We start from the raw sequence: 10,178 nt of genomic DNA, 5'->3' as shown, positions 1-10,178 counted from the left end.
AATTCTTAAAACAAAATAATAATCTTTAGATTTAGAGCTTATTAGCATGAAATAGTGGATTGGATATCTGATCCTGTAACGAATAACGAAGATTGGAATTGGATTTTGAAAACTATTTTCTGGACATGTTTTTATATACAGTCAGGTCCACAAGTATTTGGACAGTGATACAATGTTGGTAATTTTGCCTCTGTACACCACCACAATAGATTTGAAATGAAGCACTCGAGATGTGATTGAAGTGTAGACTTTCAGCTTTAACTGTCAAATATTGCATTAACTGTTTATGAATTACAGCCATTTTTTACAGAGTTCCTCCATTTTCACAGGCTCAAAAGTAATTGGACAAACTCACAATTATAAATATTAGGATTATTTTGAATACTTGGATGCAAATCCTTTGCAGTCAGTGACTGCCTGAAGTCTGGAACCCATGGACATCACCAAATGCTGAGGTTCCTCCCTGGAGATGCTTTGCCAGTTGCTGCTTGTTTGTGGGTCTTTCTGACTTCACTCACTGAAGACAGTGACTGACATTTAGGAACATTCCATTTCTTTGCCTTAAGAAGCTCTTGGGTTGCTTTCACTGTGTTTTGGATCATTATCCACCTGCACTGTGAAGCGCAGTCCTATCGGTTTTGTAGCATTTGGCTGAATGTGAGCAGAGAGTGTAGCCCTATACACCTCAGAATTCATCCTGCTGCTTCTATCAACAGTCACATCATCAATAAACACCAGTGAGCCCGTTCCATTGGCAGCCATACATGCCCATGCCATAACACTGCCTCCACATGTTTGACGGATGATGTGGTATGCTTTGGATCATGAGCTGTTCTTTTCTTTCGCCGTACTTTTCTCTTCCCATCATTCTGGTACAAGTTAATCTTGCATCAGAACTGCTCAGCCTTTTTTCGAGGTTTTTAGCAAAGTCTAATCTGATGTTTCTGTTCTTGTATGTTACCAGTGGTTTGCATCTTGAAGTAAACCGTCTGTATTTACATTCATGAAGGTGGCTCTTGATTGTAGACCTTGACAGTGATATGCCTACCTCCTCCAGAGTGTTCCTGACTTGGCTAGATGTTGCGAAGGGGTTGTTCTTCAATAAGAAAAGAATTCTGCGTTCATCCACTTTAGTTGTTTTCTGTGGTCTTCCAGGCCTTTTGGTGTTGCTGAGCTCGCCAGTGCATTCCTTCTTTTTAAGAATGTACCAAATTGTTGATTTGGCCCTCCTAAAGTTTCTGCTGTCACTCTGATGGGTCTGTTTTGTTTTTTAAGCCTAATGATGGCCTCCTTCACTTGCATCAACACCTCCTTGGACTGCATATTGAGAGTTCCCATTTACAGCTACCAAATGCAAATTCAACACTTGGAATCAACTCCAGACCTTTTATCTCCTTAATTTGCCATGAATTAATGAGGAAACAGGCCACAGCTGGCCATTAAACTGCTCATCAGTCAGTTGTCCAATTACTTTTGAGCCTGTGAAAATGGAGGGACTCTGTAAAAGATGGTTGTAATTCATAAACGGTTAACCACTTCAATTAAAGCTGAAAGTCTACACTTCAATCACATCTTGAGTGCTTCATTTCAAATCCACTGTGGTGTACAGAGGCAAAATTATGAAAATTGTGTCCAAATACTTATGGACTCAACTGTAAAGAGCCAAGGGTTTGCCCCCTTGGACTGCAAAGGTTTAACTGTGAAGCATGTGAAGGGAAAGCAACAGTTTAGTAGTTTGTAAAGCACACTATATGTCCTTGTCAGATGATCCTCAAGGTTTCAGTTTCGGTATTGGAAAAGAAATTTAAGGTTAGAGGTTAAACTCTTCCCCAAGACAAAAGAAGCTGGCCCCAACTGGTATTTTCGAACTGATGCTCATGATCACATCACAGGGAAGTGTAACACACTCAAGAATACGCAAACTGCCCTCTTCTACATACATGAGCTCTCAGATGCCCACGATTGTCTAGTGTCACTGTGTCGTAACTCCAACTGTGTGAGCGAGATACAAGTGTGAAAAATAAGAGTCCTCTCTTTACCTCCTAGACTTTTTTTTTTTTTTAAATATTCAAGAGATGCTACCAAAAAGATTATGAAGATAATTAAGTCTCTAAGTAAGGAATAAAATACAACGGGGCATGGGAGGTGTGATGCATATAGCTTGTAACATAACTGAGAAACTGCGACATTTCTCCTTCCTAAACGTTCCTTTCTTTCTAAAGCACTGATACTGAAGTTCAATTCAATTCAGTTTTATTTGTATAGCGCTTTTAACAATGGACATTGTCACAAAGCAGCTTTACAGAAAAAAATGGATTCACAAAAATATATTGTAAATATTTGAATTTATCACTGTGAATTTATCCCTAATGAGCAAGCCAGTGGCGACGGTGGCAAGGAAAAACTCCCCGAGATGATATGAGGAAGAAACCTTGAGAGGAACCAGGCTCAAAAGGGAACCATCCTCATCTGGGTGCAACGGATAGTGCGATTATAAATCATTCCCTTCTATTATTGTGTACTATATGGACAAATAGTGCAATTGTGCAACCAAGAAGTCCGGCTGGTTAAAATCTATCCACTGTCCCCTGATGGAGTCCTGAGTACGAAGCTGCTCGTGGTAACTGCAGGCCAAAGCCACTACAGCAAGTCTTCTGAAGGCTTCTTTCCTAAGTATTAATATAAAATATTTCCTTAAAGAAAACTCCATCAGAGTGACATAAATAAACCCTTTTTATTCATTTTTTAAATTGTGGCTTTAATTTTGAGCACCCTCCATACAAGTGAATTAGCCGTTGCTATAGAAACAATAACGTTAGAATGAGAGCATTAATATAAACCTGTAATTTGCCTTACAGTCAGCACTCCATCATAGCTGTGTGATTATAGAAAATTAATCAACTTCTGACTCAAGAATTCAACAATGCTGTAGTAAAAAGTGTTCATGTAATAGCCAAGTATGGTGCTGATACTAAAGAGAACCTTATGTTCAGTGTGATGTTCATGTGAGCTTTTAGCTTAAACTACAAACTTCTGTCCTAAGTTTAAAATGTGAGTAATGGTCTTGATGTTGTGGGGAAAAAAAAAAAAGACAGTTTTTGGCAAATGTTCTTGGCTTGCTCTCATGGATTCAGAAAATGAACAACAGGAAGTTGGGTTATGTAATAAGTTCCTGTAATGGTTTCAGATCATTCCAGATTTTCTTAGCTAAAATTTCCTGAACATTAGTAAATCAGGGAGGGAGCATGCTTTTATTTGCTGTGCAGCTCCATGGGTTTTGGCTGATGTGGTTGGCGCGAGCACTTCCGGACCAGCGGGGAAATAGATTTGGCTGGTGAGAAAAGGCCATCACACAGAGATCTAGCTGCCTGGAAAAAGTCAGTGTGCACCCTGCTGTCACCACCAAAGGCCGAGATTTTGATGATGATAGTGTATCTGTGCAGAGAGCAAAAAATGTTGATGGGAGCAGGGCTACTGAATGGTGTGGAAGGAATTTAAATTACCTTTTCCACTAGGTCCTTCCTTCTAAATGGCAAAAGGAGAGATTATTAGAAATGTTAAAGGCAAAAAAAAGGATTTTCCAACTGATTTAATTCCTAAATGACATTTGAACATTTATAGTGGAATGGCAGGTGGCCTGGATTAGCTATTTTTTATGCCACTGAGTTATGTTCTCCATCTCTTGACTTTCAGTGACTTCGTCCACCTCTACTGTCTTTCCGAAGCCTTTTATACAGTTTAATTAGGAACAAGGACCACTCCAGGAAACTGCTGCTCCGTGGCTCTAATTAGGTTAATGTGCCACACTGATTGCTTAGCCTCTGCCAAGCCAATTGACGATGCAGGTCTAGTGGAGATGTGACACATAAGCAAACGAGATAAATAAACAAGTGGCTCCAAAAAGGCAAGATTCTCACTGCACACTATGCAAAATGACATGTTATAAAGCAAAAACATTTTGAATATTGTGAGTTATCTCATTTTTCCTATCATTAGACAATAAACCAAATATAAGAGTGGTCAACTTATTTCTAGACATTTTAACTTATTTCAAGCGTTACATTTTCTGGTTCTACTGGCAGATAATTTTGTTAATTTTAACCATATATTTCTAGAAAGAAGCAAAATTATCTGGGAATTGAAAAAGCTTGAAATGTGTAAAAATGTCTAGAAATGGGTTTAATAGTGGTATATTTGGTTTATTGTAATGTTATAATAGGAAATGCTAGATACATGTGACTATTTGCAAGATGTTTTCGCTTGATGTCATTTTTTGCAGTGAGTGGTCGTTTCTGAACCACAACAAAAGCAGCAGTATCAGGAGAGTATTGCTGTGTGTTTTAATAGGCTTCTCTTGCTAGCTGCACAGAGACAAAAGATAAAAATAATAAAACAGATCTTAAAAAGCATGTCTATGCCTGTTATTATGTGTCATGCTCTTAGCTCACATCCCCATTGCTATAAATATGCCTGAGATTGTTCTTAGATCATGGAGCACTGTGCCTGTATCCCCCATTCTCCCAGAGGGGAACCAAGGCAACACAGTGGACAAATTTGTCACACATTTTAGATTTCTGCCTTTGATGTACCCCCACCCCTCTCTTCTTCCACCCACACAGTCCCTGCGCACCGCCCGTGTTGACTCTGCTGCAGAAACCTGTGATTTTCCAAAATACCCACCGGCAGAAGGCTGCTGCTGCCGTAATGTATAAAAGGTGCTCACAGCAACATTAACGCTCTCCTCACTAGACACGTAAGAATGCCGGAATGCATCATTATTCTTGTCTAAAATAATGTCTGCATTTTATGAATCATCATCTGAGCTTTGGTTATTCCACACTCCAAGGGCTTGACAGTAAACACTGAGATGCCTTGGTGCAGGCACAGTGTCCGTGATATAATAATGGACTATAAGCCAATGAGAATGGATGTGTAATGGTGTTGAGTGAACAGCAGCATCGCTTGGTCGGGTGTGCGGTCACACTGACACTCGACCCTGTCTCCGGCTCCATCAAGTACCATCTGAAATCCAGGCTTTCACAAGTTCTCCAATCCAATTAAAGTGCAATTAGGCCACTTAGCTTGTTCCTGCTGAAAACCGCAGATGGCCTGATGTTTTCTCTCCTCCAGAAAACTGCTCTTTACTTCTTCACACACGCAGACGCTGTCTAAGATTAGTTTGGGAGAAGGGAGGGGAAAGGGTTGAATGAGTAGTTAATGGACTGGCAACTGAGATGAACTAAATGTTTCAGCTCCACTGCAGCCTTGTGACTTAAGTTACAGAACACACGCTCCTCCATTACAGGCTATATTTGGTTTCTTTTTTGTAAAAGCCCAGCGACTAAACCATGGAACATTTCCTGCTAGGAACCAATTCATTTGGCCTACTCAGAAGCATGACTGCATTCAGCTGTCAGTATCATCACTTTATTTAGAGAAGTGTGCACAGAGAAACACACTCTCACTGTTTTATGCACTGGCCCATTCTTCAATGTCAGCATAAAGGTAAAGCATTAATATTTAATTCCTCCCACCTTCCCCGGGGAAAGAGGGAGGTTCCAGTTCCCGTCATTTCCTGACGTTGGGTCTGGAGTTTTGAAATGGGAGGAGCTGACACTAACAACCTTTCTTGGCACCACACGGGTAGATCACCTTTCATGTTTGTGCATTTTGGAGAGAAGTAAAGTGCACTCAATAATGTTTGATGATAGCAGAATAGAAAACAGTCCCTGATAAAGCGTCTTGTGTGACCTTCTGGCAAAGCAAACTCATCAGCCTTGATACTTTAATTATGCTATTTATCTGACAGACAGACGGGGGAATTCCCTTAGGTCTCTTCTACAAAAAGAGAGCTTAAGAGTCTGAGAATCTCTTAACTATCTAAATGGCATGAATGCAGAATTTATAGTGCAGCACTGAACTCCAGCAGGACTGGAGAAAACCAGTTACAAAAAGTACCTGGAAAGAAACCATGTTATGTTGTTGTGCTTGGCACTATTCAATCCCATAATTCCAGGATGAAAGAGTGACTTCTGAGACAGTCAACTTTGACAACATGCAGCTGTGTTTGGTAACCAACCACTCATCTGCTTTTTTCCCATTAGCTCAAGCAATACAAAAATGTTGCAATGGAGTGTAAGGTCAACTTTGACCTCAGGTGATGTTCTTTAAATTGGTAGTAATTTGTTTTTTGTTCAACAAACATTTCCAATTTAGAGACTGTAGGAGCAACTCAGGGTGATATATATTAAGTCTGAAATGTTGAACATTTACTTTGATTCCTTAATTGATTCATGTGAATAAGTGGTCCTATGCAGTACCCAGAATACTCTTTCTGCACTGGTGTTCTCATGTATAATATCTGCAGACAAATACTTCCAGTGTGCAATCTAATGAGGTGCTGCCAAACTCAACACTAGAGTATTATAATCAGGGGTTAAATTGGGGAGCATTATCCCCCCACCTCTGGTTCAAGTGAGCATTAAACAGAACTGGGCTCCAGTACTATAATTTCACTTAAATATAAATTACAGCATGGCCTAATGGTGATAATAATAATAATAATAATAATAATAATAATAATAACACAATATAATGTAATACAATATAAATATACTTTATACAGTATACTACAGGCCTGGAATAGTTACCACGAGATTCGGAAGAAATCCTGGTGGCCTGTCTTGTGTCTGATTTTGGCCTTCGCTTATTTTTCACCTATGATGCCAAGTGGCTGACAAATTCTGCAGTTCCTATAAATGATGCGTAAACAACCTGAACAGAAAGTTATGCAGTCGCACTAAAGAATGAACAAGAAGTGGCCAGGTGAAGCAGAGGGATAAATGACACAAAACAATAAGGCCCTACAAGACTATGCTGCAAAATAACAGACATTTTTAAAGTTACTTCAATTGTAGTTCAGTCTGATCTGCAAACATGTAGCGAATGTTATAAGGTGGTATTAACTGCAGTATCACTCTCTAGCAAGTAAAACTAAAACTAAAACAGTTAAATATAATTTTGTTACAATTCGTTCAGAAAGTCAGTGGATATTTTTCAAGATTGTCTCTAAGAAACCTCCACTCTTCATTAAAATGAAGCCCTTGATAACCTGTAAGTGCTGTCACTTACTTATCCCCATGTAGCCTAGCACTATCAAGCTAGCAGCTACAACTAAAGCTACTCGCTGTTGTCCGCTGTTGTTCCTGTGCAGCAATTTTAGTCCAAAATGTACCACGAATGTTTGAAGTTCAATATAGTAGAACAGAACCAACAGCCTCTCAGACCTGTAACTGGAAAAGTAACTTAAAGTAACTTCTTATGCTTTACATGCTCTGACAATGCAAACAAAAGACTCGCTTTCGTGGAGGTGTCCATGTTTTTTTTTTTACTTTGCATTGCACTTTGAATGTGCCGAGGTGAGAAATGATGTTACCACTTACAAGGTGCCATGAACGCAGCATAAATGTAAACTGAAAGTAGTAGCCAACGTTGGTAGTCAGTGACGCACTAGCTAGTTAGCAGTTTGCTAGCTAGCTAGTTGTGGCATAAGGGAGGCCTACACTTCATGGTTAGCCAGTGAAACTTCAGGTATAGGGCAGACAGAAAAAAATATATGAGTTTTTAAGATATTTGTCACAAGGGGCAATTTCAATATTTCAACATTAAGATAGTGATTTTACATTAAGGAAATAAGTTGATTTAGTACTGTACGTACATGTATGAGATGCACTCACTGACATATTTATTACGAACCCCATTCTAAAACTGTGTAAGACATTCTGAGATGCATTTCTGCTCACCACAGCTGTAAAGAGTGGTTATTTGAGTTACTGTAGCTTTCCTTTCAGCTCAAACCAATCTCTCTGATCTCTCTCAACAACTGCTGATAAACAGAGCTGCTGCTAACTGCTAACTGTAAACTATACAGACTGTTGTGTGTTGTGTGACTGTTGGTACTCAAACCAGCCCATCTACCAACAACCATACCATTAGATATTTGCATTACATTTATGCTGCGTTCATGGCACCAACCATGCCATTAGATATTTAATGTTTAATGTATAATCACTCCTTCTTAATTCATGACAAATTAAGCAGATAAAAGGTCTGGAGTTGATTCCAAGTGTTGAATTTGCATTTGGTAGCTGTTCATGGGAACTCTCAATATGTGGTCTAAAGAGGTGTCGATGAAAGTGAAGGAGGCCATCAATAGCCTGAGAAAAAACAAAACAGACCTATCATAGAGATAGCAGAAACTTTAGGAGGGCCAAATCAACAATTGGAATGCACTGATGAGCTCAGCAACACCAAAAGACAATGTGGATGATGACAATGTGGATGATCACAGAATTCTTTCCTTGTTGAAGAAAGACCCCTTCGCAACATCTAGCCAAGTCAAGAACACTCTGGAGGAGGTAGGCATATCACTGTCAAAATCTACAATCAAGCAACGCCTTCATGGATGTAAATACAGAGAGTTTACTTCAAGATGCAAACCACCAGTAACACTCAAGAACAGAAAGGCCAGATTAGACTTTGCTAAAAACCTCTAAAAAAGCCTGAGCAGTTCTGATGCAAGATTAACTTGTACCAGAATGATGGGAAGAGAAGAGTAAGGAGAAGGAAAGAAACGGCTCATGATCAAAAGCATATCACATCATCTGTCAAACGTGGTGGAGGCAGTGTTATGGCATGGGTGTGTATGGCTACCAAGGGAACAGGGTCTGGTGTTCATTGATGTTGTGACTGCTGATAGAAGCAGCAGGATGAATTCTGAGGCATATAGAGCTACTTTCTGCTCACATTCAGCCAAATGCTGCAAAACTGATAGGACAGCGCTTCACAGTGCAGATGGATAATGACCCTAAACATATTGCGAAAGCAACCCAAGAGCTTCTTAAGGCAAAGAAATGGAATGTCCTTAAATGTCTGATAACTTTGACCCAATTGAGCTGCTTTTCACTTACTGACGGCAAAACTGAAGTCAGAAAGACCCACAAACAAGCAGCAACTGAAGGCGGCTGCAGTAAAGACCTGGCAAATCATCTCAAGGAAGGAACCTCAGCATTTGGTGATGTCCATGGGTTCCAGACTTCAGGCAATCACTGAAGGATTTGCATCCAAGTATTAAAAATAATCCTTATATTTATAATTATGTTAGTTTGTCCAATTACTTTGTACGGAGTATACTATTTGAAAATGGAGGGACATATTTGATAAAGCAGATATAGCAGATAAAAGGTCTGGAGTTGATATCAGGTATTGAGTTGGCATTTGGCAGCTGTTCGACTGGAGCTACCAATATGAAGTCCAAGGAGATCTCAATACAAGTGAAGGAGGCCATCATTAGGCTGAAAAAACAACATACAGTCAGGTCCATAAATATTGGGACAGTGACACAGTTTTGGTAATTTTGCCTCTGTACACCACCACAGTGGATTTGAAATGAAGCAGTCAAGATGTGACTGAAGCGTAGACTTTCAGCTTTAATTCAAGGGGTTTAACAAAAATATTGCATTAACCGTTTAGGAATTACAGCCATTTTTTACAGAGTTCCTCCATTTTCACAGGCTCAAAAGTAATGGGACAAACTAATATAATCATAAATATTAGGATTATTTTTATTACTTGGAGGTAAATCCTTTGCAGTCAATGACTACCTGAAGTCTGGAGTTTCCTCCCTTGAGATGATTTGCCAGGTCTTTACTGCATCCATCTTCAGTTGCTGCTTGTTTGTGGGTCTTTCTGCCTTCAGATTTGTCTTCAGTAAGTGAAAAGCAGCTCAGTTGGGTTGAGGTCAGGTGACTGAATCGGCCATTTAAGAACATTTAATTTCCAAGCTCTTGGGCTGCTTTCACAGTATGTTTTGGGTTGTTATCCATCTGTACTGTGAAGCACTGTCCTATCAGTTTTGCAGCATTTGACTGAATGTGAGCAGAAAGTATAGCTCTGTACACTTCAGAATTCATCCTGCTGCTTCTATCAACAGTCACATTATCAATAAACCCCAGTGACCCAGTTCCATTGGCGGCCAAACATGCCCATGCCATAACACTGCCTCCACATGTTTGACGGATGATGTGGTATGCTTTGGATCATGAGCCCTTCTTTTCCTTCTCCATACTTTTTTCTTCCCATCATTCTGGTACAAGTTAATCTTGCATCAGAACTGGTCA

Source organism: Pangasianodon hypophthalmus, chromosome 23 (genome assembly GCF_027358585.1).
Source record: "Pangasianodon hypophthalmus isolate fPanHyp1 chromosome 23, fPanHyp1.pri, whole genome shotgun sequence".
NCBI lineage: Eukaryota > Metazoa > Chordata > Actinopteri > Siluriformes > Pangasiidae > Pangasianodon > Pangasianodon hypophthalmus.
The sequence above is the reverse complement of the archived record's forward strand: the minus strand, read 5'-3'. Positions refer to the sequence as shown.